We start from the raw sequence: 15,269 nt of genomic DNA, 5'->3' as shown, positions 1-15,269 counted from the left end.
AGCTCCACATAGGGTCATTCTGATTTAGGTTTTCTGTGGTTCCCGTAAATCTCTTCAGGCTAATACGATTTATATTTGCTGATAACGGTACGGCCGCTCGCTACCTTCTGCCACTCTTCTCTACTCGACATAGTGTTTTGAGGGAATATTTTCTGATAGTTGCTGGTACGATCCTTAAATAGCGAAAATGAACTATAACTGGCAGCACCCAAGCAAGCTGGTTTATTTTCCATTCCGTGTCTGATAGATGAAATGGTGGTAAACCTCTAAGATACTGACGAAAGACATTTCCATCTACATCTGTACTCCGCAAACCACCTTACTCTGTGTGGCGGAGGTTACTTCTGGTATCACTTTTTCTTCTTGCTTCCATGATCTATTTTCTCGAGAAGTATAGTTAACGAGAAACCTCCTTACATGCCATAATTTTACTGATTATCTTTTAGTGATTTTCGCAAAACAGATGTGGGAGGAAGTACTATGTTTCTTTATCCTTCTTGGAATGTACGTTCTCGGAATTTCGGCAGTAAATCTCACTGTGATGCACAATACTTCTCTTATGGCATATTCCACTGGAGTTGGTTGAGCATCTTCGTAAGGCCCTGTCGCCGAATAAACGATCCTGTGATGAAACGCGCCCTTCTTCGTTGGATGTTCTCTATGTTTTCTATTTATCCAACATGATAAGGATCCCAGACTGGTGAACAATACATGTCCTTCAGACTTTTGCAATAAATCTGAGTCAAGTATCTGTTTTTCCTACAATTATTTTTATGTGGTCATTCCTTTTTAGGTTACTCATAGGTATTTTGCAATAGCTACTGTTTACAATGTTTTATTTCCAACAGTGTAATTGTACAGGAGTGAATCTCTCCGCTTACTTATGTGTAAGATGTTAAATTTATTCCCACTGGGGATCAACTCCCAGTCCCCGCATCCATCATCGATCCTCTCCAGGTCTTCCTACATTTCGTCATAGTCTTTTGGCGTTGCAACCTTCAAAAATGGTTCAAATGGCTCTGAGCACTATGGGACTCAACTGCTGAGGTTATTAGTCCCCTAGAACTTAGAACTAGTTAAACCTAACTAACCTAAGGACATCACAAACATCCATGCCCGAGGCAGGATTCGAACCTGCGACCGTAGCGGTCTTGCGGTTCCAGACTGCAGCGCCTTTAACCGCACGGCCACTTCGGCCGGCTTGCAACCTTCTAATAGACAACACTGTCGTCCTGGAACAGCACCAGAGAGCGTCCGATCATTTATATTTACTGTAAACAGTGACAGTTCCATTAAATCCCTTAGGGGGTTCGTCAAATTACCTTCACATCTGTTGATTTTAAAAACAACGTGTTGAGGCATACCTGCATGGTAATCCCGAATCCAATAAAAATCTGGTCAAATGCTTGGGAACCTCGTATCATCTTGAACTAAATAAGTGCTTGTAATAATACAGTGGTGTGCAAAACATAAGAGCAGAAGTTATTTTTGAATGATGTGTCACTGTTAAGTAACACAGCTCGATAAAACTTAGATTATACATAGAAAGAACTGCTATAGCGTACTCCAGAAGGTAACTGAAAAAATACTCAGTGAGGCGAACAGAAAAGACACTTTTATTCATCACTTCAAATAGTATGAAGTGGTTGTGGGTATTGTAAAGGCCATATTTCGATATGTTGGAAGGGTTTTGAGAATAATTCGCTTCTTCTGACTCATCCATCAGTACTACTTGAGAGTAGGTTATCAGTACCACTACCACATGACACTGACTTTCAATATTGGGTTACACATCTGTTATCATGTTACACAGGTTAGCCGAGAGTGCTAATGTGCTGCTTCCTAGACTTGGGTAGGCGCGCCGGCCCCGAATCGAATCCATCCGACGGATTACCGACGAAGGCCATTGTGCTGGCCAGCTTGGATGTGGTTTTTAGGCTGTTTTCCACATCGCACTAGGTGAATACCGGGCTGGTCCCCTGTCCCACCTCAGTTAAACGACTCGCAGGCATCTGAAACATGTTTGCACTATGTCGTGGCTTACACTAGGTACAGATGGCTGGGATACACTGATTCTGTCCCAGGGGGTATGGGGTGGCGACAGGAAGGGCATCCAGCCACCCCTTTCAATTAACCATGCCAAATCCGATTGTAACAGTGCCGACCCAGCAAACACTGTGGGACAGAGTCGCAAGCAAATGAAAGAATGGCAGGGGGGGGGGGGGGCATCCCATCCAGCCCACACTCCTGAGACAATTGTTCAAGGTCACCCAGGGGTATCCCTGTCCCACCCACGCATTCATCGCCCTTTCCTTCTCCCCTCCCCTATGGACCAATAGGAAGGCTGGAAAACCCTTGGAACAATAGGAATCAAGTTCCCCCATACCATCCCCTCCCCTTCTCTTTACTATATTATGAATTCAGTTGCTTGAGTCTGCACTCCCTCATTCTAGTTTTATGTGTCATAGTGAGAGGATCACCATGAAATGCGAGTAGGGACCAGTCAGACCATCCAGGCACCAAATGAGATGGGGCACTGGTTAGCAGTTTGGACTCGCATTCGGGAAGACGACAGTTCAAACCCGTGTCCGATCCTCCTGATTTATGTTTTCTGCGATTTCCCTAAATAGCTTCAGGCAAATGACAGGATGGTTCTTTTGAAAGGGCATGGCCGGCTTCTTTCCCCATCCATGCCTAATCTGACGGGACCTATGACCTCGCTGTTTGGTCCCCTCCCCTAAACCAGTCAACCAACTATGCAGGAGGAATAAGACTATTTGGAAGTAATTACTTGTCTGTCAGTTATGAATAATATTTTAATTATTTATGAATCTTTTCTTTTATACTTAAGTTTTATTTTTTATTCAGCAGCACAGTACTCTCTTGATCCTGTAGTAGCAGAACTCCTGGACAAGGACACTCAAGTGTTCAACATACTGTCGTCTGTGCTAACACAGCAGCATCAACCCACAGGCGATCTTGGTGATTTGCCGGACCTGGCGTTCGACTATTTTTTACCACTGCCACCGCAGCAACAGCTCACTGAGTCTCAGCAAAGTTCCACAAGAGCACAGCTATTAGCCAACACACACAATTTGACCGCTAGCGGTTCTAAATATGTGAATGTAGCTCTAGCAACTGACAATGACTTTGAAGTAGTTTTAGAAGAAGTAATTGCTCAATAGTGTCAGTGCTAAAATGCTGATTTTTTGATTTTATGGACTATTTGTGTCACAATAGTGTAACCTTCAAGCAACTGGAGCATTGTATAAATGCCTGAATTCCCCAGGTGCTATAGTCTATAAGCTATGATTCTATAAAGTCTGTGGAGGAGGAGTTCACGGACAGTATACCTACGTACATTGTCATGTCTGTTGGACTTAATACTATACAGGACGAATTTAAGGATTACAGAAGACAAATGTATGGCAACTACTCTCCTACACAATGACTGTAAAAATGTAAATAAAACAAAATCTTTTCTAAAAACTGTTGTTATTTCCACAGTTGTCCTATCCTCCTAAATAATATTTCTACTTATCGCTTGCATGTACCCACTGCTGTCGCCGCATCCAGCCATCGCCGCTAGTATAATCGGGCTAAAAATCATGCAATTAAAATAAGATCTATTGATGTTCATGACAATGGGCTTCTAAATACAGTATACAATCGTATTAAAATGGTGGACCTATGCAAGCAAAAATTCAATGTTGGTGATCTTACCTGTTATACTGGTCAGTGGAGATATTTACAGTTTCCAAAGTACAGCAGACAAACCTGAGAATTTACATCTTAAAAGCCAGCGCAGGTGAAGCAACTGCCAAGAATTTTTATGCAGAGGAATTATAGAAATGTTCTGAAGCAGACGTGTTTGGTGTGGAGCATGTCATAAGACGTCGAGGAAACAGAGGTTTAACGAAATGTTTCGGCTTTCCGTCATCGTAAAATGGTTGGGCGAATGCTGTTGATTTGGTATATAACAGGATGTGCAAACCTCAGAAAGTGCAATATCATAACAGGAGTGCTAGGAAGTGCATGAGAGGTGCTGGCGATATTCTCAATAAGCTACCAGTGAAACTGCATACCCCTGGATACAACTTCCGTGGATATGGAACGATGATGTGAAAGCACTTGGCTTGTGATGATAAAGAAATTAACCTACTTTGTGAAGCCTGCAAGGAGCCCGATACAGCATAGACTGCATATCAGTTTGGCAGAACATTATACTGAAGATAGAATTTTACGCGATAAAGCCAAGCAAATACGGCGAAGAAAGGACATGTGCATAGAAAAAAGTATTGTGGCATTTACAGTTGATAAAGCGATGTGTGCCGAACTTAAATTGTGTGCTGGAATGAATTTCAAACGAGTTATGAACACATCTCACTGTACCCTAACGAAGAAGAAGGAAAAACCTGTCGGATATGTAAAAAATAGATCGAGTCAGTGGTGTCAGCGGCAAAAAGTGCAACTTATGAAATGTTCTTGTTTCTTTCTAGGTGCACTCGATGATATTATCACAGAGAGTAAAGAGAATATTGATCTGCAGGATGAATTTGATATTACAAGACGTCACAGCAAATTACGACGTGATGAGTGTCCCATGGTCTTATTGAGATGCCAATAATTTTGACTGTAAATAGAACCTCGAAGTTATTGTAGTCATCTGCATATTTCTTTTTTAGGAATGATGTTTATTAATAACATTTTTTTTTGCAGTTGTAATGGAAGACATATGCAGTCATGCACTTGCACCTTCATCTACACCTCCACCTGACCTGATGACGATGACTACGTCACCCCTGCCCGGTCCATCAAAGCAGATGCAAGCACTACAGCCCAGTCCATCAGCATCATCATGGCATGGACTTACAACTCCTGCTCGTTTGCCATGGTCTGAGCTACGCTACCTACACAATGAATTGTCACTCGATCGTTGGCATCAGGGATCACCACATCACTCAGGGCGTAGCAGCAACAGCCAATCAACGTGCTCTGTAACAGATCACCAAGTGAATCCTGCAGCCGTTTTGGAATGCTCTGTAGTTGTTGGAGCTTTTGTGGACAGGTTCTCACAAATTCATGTTGACGACGCTAATGAGGGCTGTTGAGATCCCACCACTTTCCTTAATGCTTGTCAAACCGTTTTGGAATTTCTCAAGGGAGTTCTATACTTTAAACTCCTGCTCCCCCTGAAAGAGAGTAATAATGCTGCTGAGGAAAAGAGCATTATCCAAGTTTGGGAAATTAATGGTGTGATATCATGGGGCAACCCAACAGCATAGTGGTTCGGAAAGTTTTCCAACAAAACTGTACTCGTCCATTTTTCCAAAATGCAGGAAAGATGGTCTGGTAAAGCGTTCAGCCCTGTACTGCTCCCCGATGTTTGCTCACTTGTTTTTGATCCAGCTGATATAGGGTCCACTACAGCTTAAAAGGCATTTCATTCCCTATAAAACTTCGGAACGTACCAAAATTCGAGAAGCAGAATCCAACTACTCAACTCACGTTTATGCCCGGGATGTAGATAAAAGCAAGCCAGAAGAAGATGATAAGGAGCACACTGTGCAGAAAGAAGTAAAGCATAAAGTAGATGGACCTCTCTAGTTTCCAAAATTAGTCAGTCGGCGCCCTAGACACGTAGATTTGTTGCTATTGTCCGAGAACGAGAAGCAACGCTATGTTAGGATCAAAAGCATGGCCTACCTACTGTCCTCCCACATGAATAAAACTTAGGGGAATGGTATTTTTGCTGTAGATGCCTAAAATATTATGCTAAGAATAAGTATTTTCAGAGATACCTCACTGAGTGCTCAAGCCAGCAAATGGTACGTATAAAAGCGCCTGTAAAAGATAAACAGTTCTCAAAATTTAAGAATGACCACCACCAGGGGCAATGTCCCTTGGTCGTGTACCCTGAGTGCGTTATGAATGTGACCCCAGTGGCTCTCATACCACCTTCAGAGAATGATGTATACCGCAAGGGGTAGCGTATTAAGTTGTATGCTCATATGAGAGCAGCCTCAACAAATTCGACTTATACGTCAGGCATAACTCTGTGTGATGCCTGCTTTCAGAGCTCGAAGAACTTATGTGAGAGTTAATTACATTTATGGCAGCAAATCTCCCTTTGACCGACTCGCAGGAGTATGGTGCATTAGAATAAGGCAGTTGACTATCATATTTGTGAACTGCAGTTTGACAGAAAAGTGGAAACTCCACGCAGGTACCACTGTCATCCAATGGGGAAGTCCCATGGTGCAGCTTACAATTCATGCAACTTAAAGTACCAATTTTCATGACACATAGCTGTATTCTTCTATAATTTGAACAGATATGATGGTCACTTTCTTGTTGACCACTTGGATGATTTTGCGTTGAAGGAAGATAAGGTCAGTGTCATTCATGGTAATGTAGAAAACTACATCTCATTCCACAAGTGAATCAGATCACGAATAATGCTATGCTTCCTTGAGTCATTAAGATTAATGCATGTACAGTCGTGCTCAATAGTATCCGAACGACCTGAATTGCATTTCGCCTGATTCGCATGCAACCCACATAACGCAGCTGTCTAGCAGGTCCTCTAATCGCTCCTTGGTGCAGTCGTTTGACCATTGAAAATGGTTCCAGCAAGTCACCACTAGAAAACACTGCTCTGTATCGCAATAACTCAAGATGTAAAGTAATACCACGAAACTAGAAATATCTGGGAACACCGTATCACAGATGAGACTGTCCTTAAGGCTTGTAAGCTCACATTTATTGCAACAAATGACATACCTGAAATGTTTCCACTCTCATTATTACGTCAGGTAGGTAATGCACGTAGTAAGTTCGTCGTATTCATGATTTCCTCATCAAAGTAACATACGGTACTTGTTATGTAACACAAAATGTGATTAAAAAAATTAAGTTATTCACGAGCAGCTATTTGAGAATGTGTATGAACTTCAAATGACACGACGAACCGTCTCGTTCTGCATATGGATTCAAACCCAGGTCATGTAGACTAAGATTTCGTGACTGACGGAAACTAGCAGTCATTTCTGACTAGGCATACAGAGAGTGATATGCCTCCATTTTAAACAGTATCAGTTAGCAAATATCAACTTTAAAATACATAACGTAAACATTTTCAACAGACGCGAATTCCTACCCAGCATCTATTGTCCCTGTTAACGAACTACGAGGGATGTTAAATATTGCTTCTTCACAAGTAACTTACTTGAAATGCTGTGAGGTAAAGCTTTGTGTTGGACAGGGATTCGAACCCAGAACCTAATCGGATTGTTATCGAAGCACAATCAACTGTGACATATCGGATTTTCTCGGCAGTAGCTAGATGTTTTAACTGAAATGACGAGACGAAACATTAATTTTTTCCTTCCCAGGACTCCAGCCAGGCATCTATAGCTCATATATTCTAGAGAAAACAAACGTTAAATATGAGTTTGTTACACCAGCAGCGACATGTGAGCATGTTTGAACTAGAAATAATATGACGAAGAGTTCAGTGCTGACTGGGAATCGAACCCCACACATATCGTTGTTGACTACACACAAACAGACGTCAGCTATCGAATTTTTCTCCACAAGCAGCTCGGAATAACATCCTTGAACTTACAGTGATCTTGCAAATAGTTCTGCGTCTCACTGGGAGTCAAAAACGTCAGATATCGTGAGTGTTGCGAACGAATGAAAATGCATTAATAATCAAAATTATTATCCACCAGCAGATAGGTGTTCTCATGCTAGACCTTGATAATTCACAATGAAAACCTTAGTGCCGGGCCAAGAATCGAACCCATACACTCGAAATATGTGGAGATGTTTAGGAATCTGCAGTTTTGAACAAACAACAAATTGTAGTCGAGCTGTATTGTCACGAAGGGATCAAATTCCGCGTTAAGGGCGATCTGAGTTGCTTTCCCTGTTCAGAAACAACTTTATCGGCATACAGAAGCTCAAATAAAAGATGGAATAACGGTCCTGTGACCCTACATAGCGTTTGATTCATCGCTAGAAATATATAACTAGTACAAGAAAGGATACTGGTGATAGAGTTTCTACATGTCGCCACTCCTGACTTTATTGTCGTTCAACTCTTGGTAGAGAAGGAATATCATGTTTAACGTGAATTTCAGACCACAATGCCATTCTACCTTCTTCACTTGGCGTAGCCAGAAGCGAATAGAATCTGTCTCTCCGTATCAAAAAGCATTGGAAGAAGTTGGAACCGAACCTAGACCGTCAGTATATGAACCTATCATCAATCCAACACACCACCAAATCCTCTTCTCTGTGACTCATTTTTCTATCATAACACCGATGTGGCACACTCGATGAGACTTCTGACAGACAGGCTCCCTGCAGTGGTTTGCAGTATGTTCACTACATTCATTTACTTGGTTGACCGAATCGCCATGAAATAGCTGCTTCGGCTACCCACTGCATACATTCAACTCTATTTTGCAATCACCGAAATAAAATAACGTAACTGCCACCTACACAGAACTTCCAACACCGTAGGTTGCAGAAATTTAAATAGGAAGTGTTCCTTTGCATTTGAACTACTCTACTGCGCTATCTGTTTGTTGAAACCGTCGTGCAGTGCAAAAGAAAAGCTGTAACTGTAACTATCTGTCTCTCAGAAGTATATATCCGGCCATATGCATTATCTCACAGCACTGTGGAATGCGGAAGTTCTGGAGGAACTGTTGGCGTTTTCTGGAGCTGCTGTAGCTATGTAACGGTAAGTGTCGCGCCCTGTAGATAAGATGTCGCGAGTTCTACTACATTCGCTGCTACATTTTTTTAAACGCAATTCTGCGTTCTTCCATATGATTCTGCTGCATACAGAATTATCAAAAAAATGTCTTTAAATGTGTGTTAAATCTTATGGGACTTAACTGCTAGGGTCGTCAGTCCCTATGAAGTTATCAATTTAATGGAACATTGAACTTAGTTCCCTTCACTTCTCAACCCAAAATAGTCACATGTGGAAAAAGGTCTAACTTCTGCGACATTTTGTTCTTTTCAGGTTTAATAGACGGCCAGGCAGCAGATGCATCTCGAAGCTTTTTATGAGGATAGCGCATCGTGCCAAAATAGTCAGAAAAGTATTTTCTACATTAGCTGTCGTCTGGTAGTGGCATTTTATTCTTCTTCAATCCTTGTTTGACATCTTTAACTCAGTACAAGTTTTCTACATGCATATAATCAATAAACTGCATGTGCATTGTCAGACTGTTATAGATAACATCAGAGAATTCGCATATGTCGTTGATGATTTATTTGTCTCTCATGTTTAGTATTGTTTTAACAACACTAAAAGAAACCTTACGAAAATTATGTACTTTATTATAAGAAATGAAATAAAACTGCCCACGATAACCTTGAGACGAAATTCTGTTTTAATAAAACTGAGTATCTGTACACAAGCGTGCCTCTATCGGCCCAGGCGTTACCTGTTGTGCAGCATTGAAACTTTTTGACCATTGCACCATAAGTTGAAAGTATTTTCTTGCAATTTGCTTATCGATGTTTGATCTGACTGCCTGTAGCTCTTTCACAGAAGGGATAAAGACGTTAGAGTCAGCGAGACTGGAACGGCGAACCATAACAGATGCTTTTCCACAGGTCAGCACGTCACCACAGAGCTAACGAAGAGGTATGTGTTGTTCCTTCCTCTTACAAGGCCAATAGCGGCTAGAACTCGTAAACCGCTATTTAAAGGACGAGATTAGTTACGATTTCCACATGCAACGACTTTCCTGGGCTGAAAATCGTAAATTTACAATCTTCTGTTACACCTCAAGCGATAATAACTGAGGTTATTCAATGGAAATGACAGGAAAAATCAAGTGAACTTTGAGGCTTAATTCTGTGCACACAAGGAAGTAACTCGTCGATCACAGTGTTGCCAAACATACCTTGCCTTGTTGCCAAATCTCAGTTACAGTACCAGCAGGAAGAAGACGAACCGATGTGGTCCTACAGCGGGCTGCGAAGTGACCATAGCTGGCGTCTCAGAGACGCGGGTGCTACGACCTGGAATACGTAATGTGTCTGATACGCATTTCTGTAACTAGGTTTAGGGACTGGAGCGTAGTTACTAATAATACTCAGAACTGACTGCTAACTAAGCATCATAAATCAGTAACTCTCATAGTTGTTTTTATATTTCTTTCGTAACTGTACTCAAAACTAAGAAACTCATTCACGGACGTTTTCGTGCCTTGCGGATAGTCGAGCACAGCAAACAGATAAAAGTAAAAAAGAATGTGTGTGTGTTGTGTGTGTGTGTGTGTGTGAGAGAGAGAGAGAGAGAGACAGAGAGAGAGAAGAGAGCGAGCGAGCAAGAGAGAGAGGGAGAGAGAGAGATAAAAATAAAAATGAATGAGAGAGAGGGTAAAAATTGTTGTAAAGAAATTGAATACTGGTATGTAAAGAAATCTTTCATTAAAATGTTACGTTCCACATCATTACGAAATGTCGCACTCATGATCTATGGAACAAGTATTAATCTAATCTAATCATATTGCTGACTAGCCACGAAGTGTCATGAATTACTGAAATTTTCGCCAACATCAGTAACCAAATCTAAACTTGAAAATAAAAGACGACAGTTTCTGTAATAAATCGGGACTCCTATCGATACCGCTTCATCCCTGTTAACTAACCATGAAAGATGTCTGATATACCTCAATTCAGAAGTAACAAAGTGTGTATGCATTTCGAGATAAAGCGCATGATGTGAAGTTCTGTGACGGAGATAAGAACCCATCACGTAAGCGGATTGTTTACTAAGTAAAATCAAATGTTAGGTGTTAGAATCTAAAATAAGGATACAAATTTTTGTGCCCGAGCGACAATCGAACCGCACTCCTATCGTTCTTCTTTATCGTCCACGAATATAGCTTAAGTATCAATTGCTTACTCACCAACAGTAAGATGTGTGCGTGTTTGACCAGACATTGTTGGCAACACATGAACATTAAAAACGCATGTTAATTTTCACTAGCAGGCCGGTGTGCACGTGATAGGGCTTGAAATGAAATTATGAATATTTTTGTACTGGATCAGGATTCGCACCCACATACTTACCTTTGGAGGAGACCTAGAGAAGATTGCAGTCTTGGGAAAAGGAACGAAATGATTGAACTATACTGTTCCGAGACATTCACATCCTCGAAAGAGGAGATACGAATTCGAATCACAGTCCAGTACCAAATTTTTCAAGGTCTCTAGTTCAATCAAGTACAACTAAAATAAGAGCCCTGTTACTTTAAATGGCTATCGGTTCATCAAACAAAATTTTCTAATGTAAGTAAGTTTACTGAAGACAGTATTTCTGTTTACCATGATCTCCACCTATATCATTTCTCAACGTAAACCGGCTCTGCCCAGTTGGGAATGAAGGAACGTGATGTTTAATGCGGATTCTGGATTATAACATCTTACTCTTGAGGTTACCAGAGGTAAAGCAAATCTGTTTGTGCCTCTTAAAAGTAAATGCCTGAACCCAAGCATTGCACTTGTGGTAGTTCGTTCCACCAGACCATTGTGGCCACATTTTCCAGCCCCAGGAGTGTGCTGTAACGGATTATGTGCTTAGCTTACAAAATTAGTCACGCAGGAAAAAATACGAGAGTATTAAATGGTTAAGTAGAAGCAAGCTTCTGGCGTGGAGATTATGCTATTCTCATGTCAGCAGGATGTAAAAACTCTTCTAGGCATCATTGCCTCGATGTGAAGCCATTTTGAAATTTTCACTAATTCAGCAAATTTCTTAGTTCGAGAAAATCCACTGTGAAGTGTGAAGTTACCGGATAATTCTATTATTACCATCAAAAAAAAAAAAAAATTGTTCAAATGGCTCTGAGCACTATGGGACTTAACACCTATGGTCATCAGCTCCTAGAACTACTTAAACCTAAGTATCCTAAGGACAGGACACAGTCATCACGAGGCAGAGAAAATCCCTGACCCAGCTGGGAATCGAACCAGGGAACCCGGGCGTGAGAAGCGAGAACGCTACCGCACGACCACGAGCTGCGGACTACTATTACCCTCATTATTACTATTATTTTCTTCACACTGCTGCTGGAACACACGCGCTTGAAGATCATTTAAGGCCTTTTGGTCATTATAGAAGTAGTTGCCCAAGAACAGGTTCTTTCCCTGTCTACGGAATCCTTTTCATGTTAATATCAAACATCAACAATTACTCGTAGATCACATTAAAACCAAACTAATTGATGAAGACGTTACTTGATAACAAAAACGCACTGCCTTTCTTCATTTACTTGCGCCTAGAAATGGCTGTCGAATACTGCCAAACGAAAAGCCAAGGGATCTTACTGTCTTCCGGTATACGTCGCTGTCAGTTCTTCATACGATCGAACAGCGGAGGAGTGGTACTCAAGCGTCAACTTTAGGTTACAATATCTCCGGATGTAATTAACATCTTACAATGCAACAAACGGCACTGATTACGTATTTGTTTATATGTTCAGATGTGCTAACAAAACTAACGGGGTTCCATTTAAAAAAAACGTAGGTTTGTGTTAAAAAACATACTTCCGTGCATTTTTGTATGGTTTGTATTAAACAATTACACTAGCCCCTCTCCTCACGTTCGGTCTGGGGAATCGGTTCGTCAGTATCTGATGTGGTTTGCACCTCGAAATAGATTGCATCTATATGCAGTCTTGTGATCATACAAGTAGAATTTCATGAATTGCACGAGAATGTAGAAAAATGTTGGTGCGAATGGAAGCTGTAAGAAGCACAGTTAACTAATTATTCTGTACCACGTAATAATCAATTCATTTGAGAATTCAGAAGAAAAGAAACTAAATATTATGGCCATTAAGGCAGAAACTAAAGTGCAGATGCGGGCACTGTGCAGATCTGCACATTTTCATCTTCAGATCTATACAAATAATGTATACTAACCAGCGTATTCATTACTTTCGTAATGTTTCCCTCTTGTTTAGTCTTCTAATGATGAGCTGCATCCACACCCATGAGTCTGATTGTTTCTTTGTATCCTTTCATCTACTATCTTTGTGTGTTATTGTTCAGTGTTCAAAAAGCAATATATTATACCTGCTCCCACGAGGTATTAAAACGAGGTCGCAAGAAGGCTAACGAATAATAATCAAATTACAGTGAGATGCCAATTTGTCTGTCGTCGTGGTGTTAAGTCGACAGAAATAGTTGGGTGTTATTGCCTGCATCACCGGCATCCCGTTGTCGTCTTCTCTTATTGAGATTTTCATATTACCCTGAACACAAGACGCCGAAATAAATGTGTATATTCTCCGTGACGGAGCATCCCACATTCCATTCATCCTGATCCATTCGTTACGTGCATCGGCGGCAATGAGCGATAGGAAAGCTGTTGAGAGGTGACGAATAACAACAACAATGGTAGTAATAACAAATCAATAATCAAGGACGTTTACTGCATTACAGACGATTAACAAAATAACCAAGAAAGGCTGAATGTTTAATTGGCGCATTGCGTAGGTGTTCTTACCACTTTGTTACTGAATTCTGTTCTGATTGTTTGCAGAGAGAAAAGGAAGAACCCTCTAGCCATACATATCGCTAGTACAACGAGATATTACCTATCAACTATTCTTGCAACATCACGAGACGAACATGGCGCCACTGAGCTGATATTTGAAATACATTTCTGTTTTCTCTCTCTGTGTCTCTCTCTCTCTTTTTATTTTTATTTTTTGAGGAAAGCATCGAGAAGCGCGAATAATAAGCAAGTCGGCATATAACCTGTTTACAGTTATTTTCATCGGGATACATAATGCAAAAATACAGTTTTTAAGTGTAGTATTGCGTAATTCCAGTTATTGACAGTCTATTCGTGAGCTTGCTCGCATTCAGTGGGGTGAAACCTATCACAGAAGCAAGCAAAACACAAATATTTCTTGCACCATGCGCAACATACAAAGTAAATCTCGCTGCACTGACATGTTTTCCGATATATTGCAGGGAAATCATATCTGATTCATGTTGCTAAATACAGCTCTATCAGATATCAATTTGGATACATACCAAGTGTATAAAAGTATATCTTGAAATACGCAGAAAGGCACATAGAGGTATTCGACTGAAACATAGCCATGACCAAGATTGTAAGTGGGGTCGACAGCATCGTCGTCTACCACCTTGACAACTCGAACGGTGACAGTGCTCGGCCGGTTACTTACGTTTACTGCTATCAAAGCTACAGCATGAAAACACAAAAATGTTAATAACCCTAAGATCATTAATTTTGGAACCCATAGAAAGTAAAGCAGTCATCAGTCGGAAGAGTGGTTGGAACACCACAGTGCTTTAATTGGCACGGTCTTGTTGGAGGTGGTATGCCGTTGCATTCCTCCGACCTTTGAGTTGACTTACCTAGCCAGTTAATAGGGGAACCTACAGTTTAACGTGGCTTTCGGACCACAGTGCAACTCGACATCTTTCACATCAACCAACACTGCCCGAGGGGAAGTAAGTGTAAAATAGCACATAAAAACCGTGGGACTGACGAGGCATCGAACCTGAGACCTTCGCAGCCGTAGTCCCGCTCTTATCACCTTGCCACCATGCAGCCAACACTGTGGTTTCTGCTTGGCATTAAATTAGGATCTCTCGTTTGTGCCTGCGTTGGCACTTGTGTGTCCCTTAGGAGACCTTACCTTTGGGATTACACTCGTATACTTGTGTATAAACGCCTTCCAATGCCCACTCAAGGAAGACAAGGATACCTAGTCTAGCTTCAATATTACAAATACGCCTCAGTTTGTGAATGAAGTCAGACTTAGATTGATACTTACCAGTACTGTACCCATTGGTGCTAAACTCATTTTCAACCAATGATTCCCACAGCTACAGGAACACTACTTGTGATACCTCTTAGACAACATACTTACGCAGTGCTATCAGACGAAAAGATCAACTTGACACAAACTGTGGGAAGTTTGTTTTACAACCTTCGTACCTGGATAAAGAGCTTTTCCTATTTGAGATATCTGTGAACGTTGCTGCATAAGACGATTTAAGAAGAAACCAAATTCCTTCAGCTACGCCAATGTTTAAATAAATCGTCTAACGGCACTAAATCGTGGTTTGTGAACCGTTTACCTGCCGTACGCTGCCGCATTTCGCTGGTTGGAAGGCAAAAAGCTTACTGACAAATTTCAGAGAAGGAAAAGGGGGACGAAATGTCTTTCACTGAAAGGTCATGTTGT

The sequence above is a fragment of the Schistocerca nitens genome, chromosome 3 (assembly GCF_023898315.1).
Source record: "Schistocerca nitens isolate TAMUIC-IGC-003100 chromosome 3, iqSchNite1.1, whole genome shotgun sequence".
Lineage (NCBI taxonomy): Eukaryota > Metazoa > Arthropoda > Insecta > Orthoptera > Acrididae > Schistocerca > Schistocerca nitens.
The sequence above is the reverse complement of the archived record's forward strand: the minus strand, read 5'-3'. Positions refer to the sequence as shown.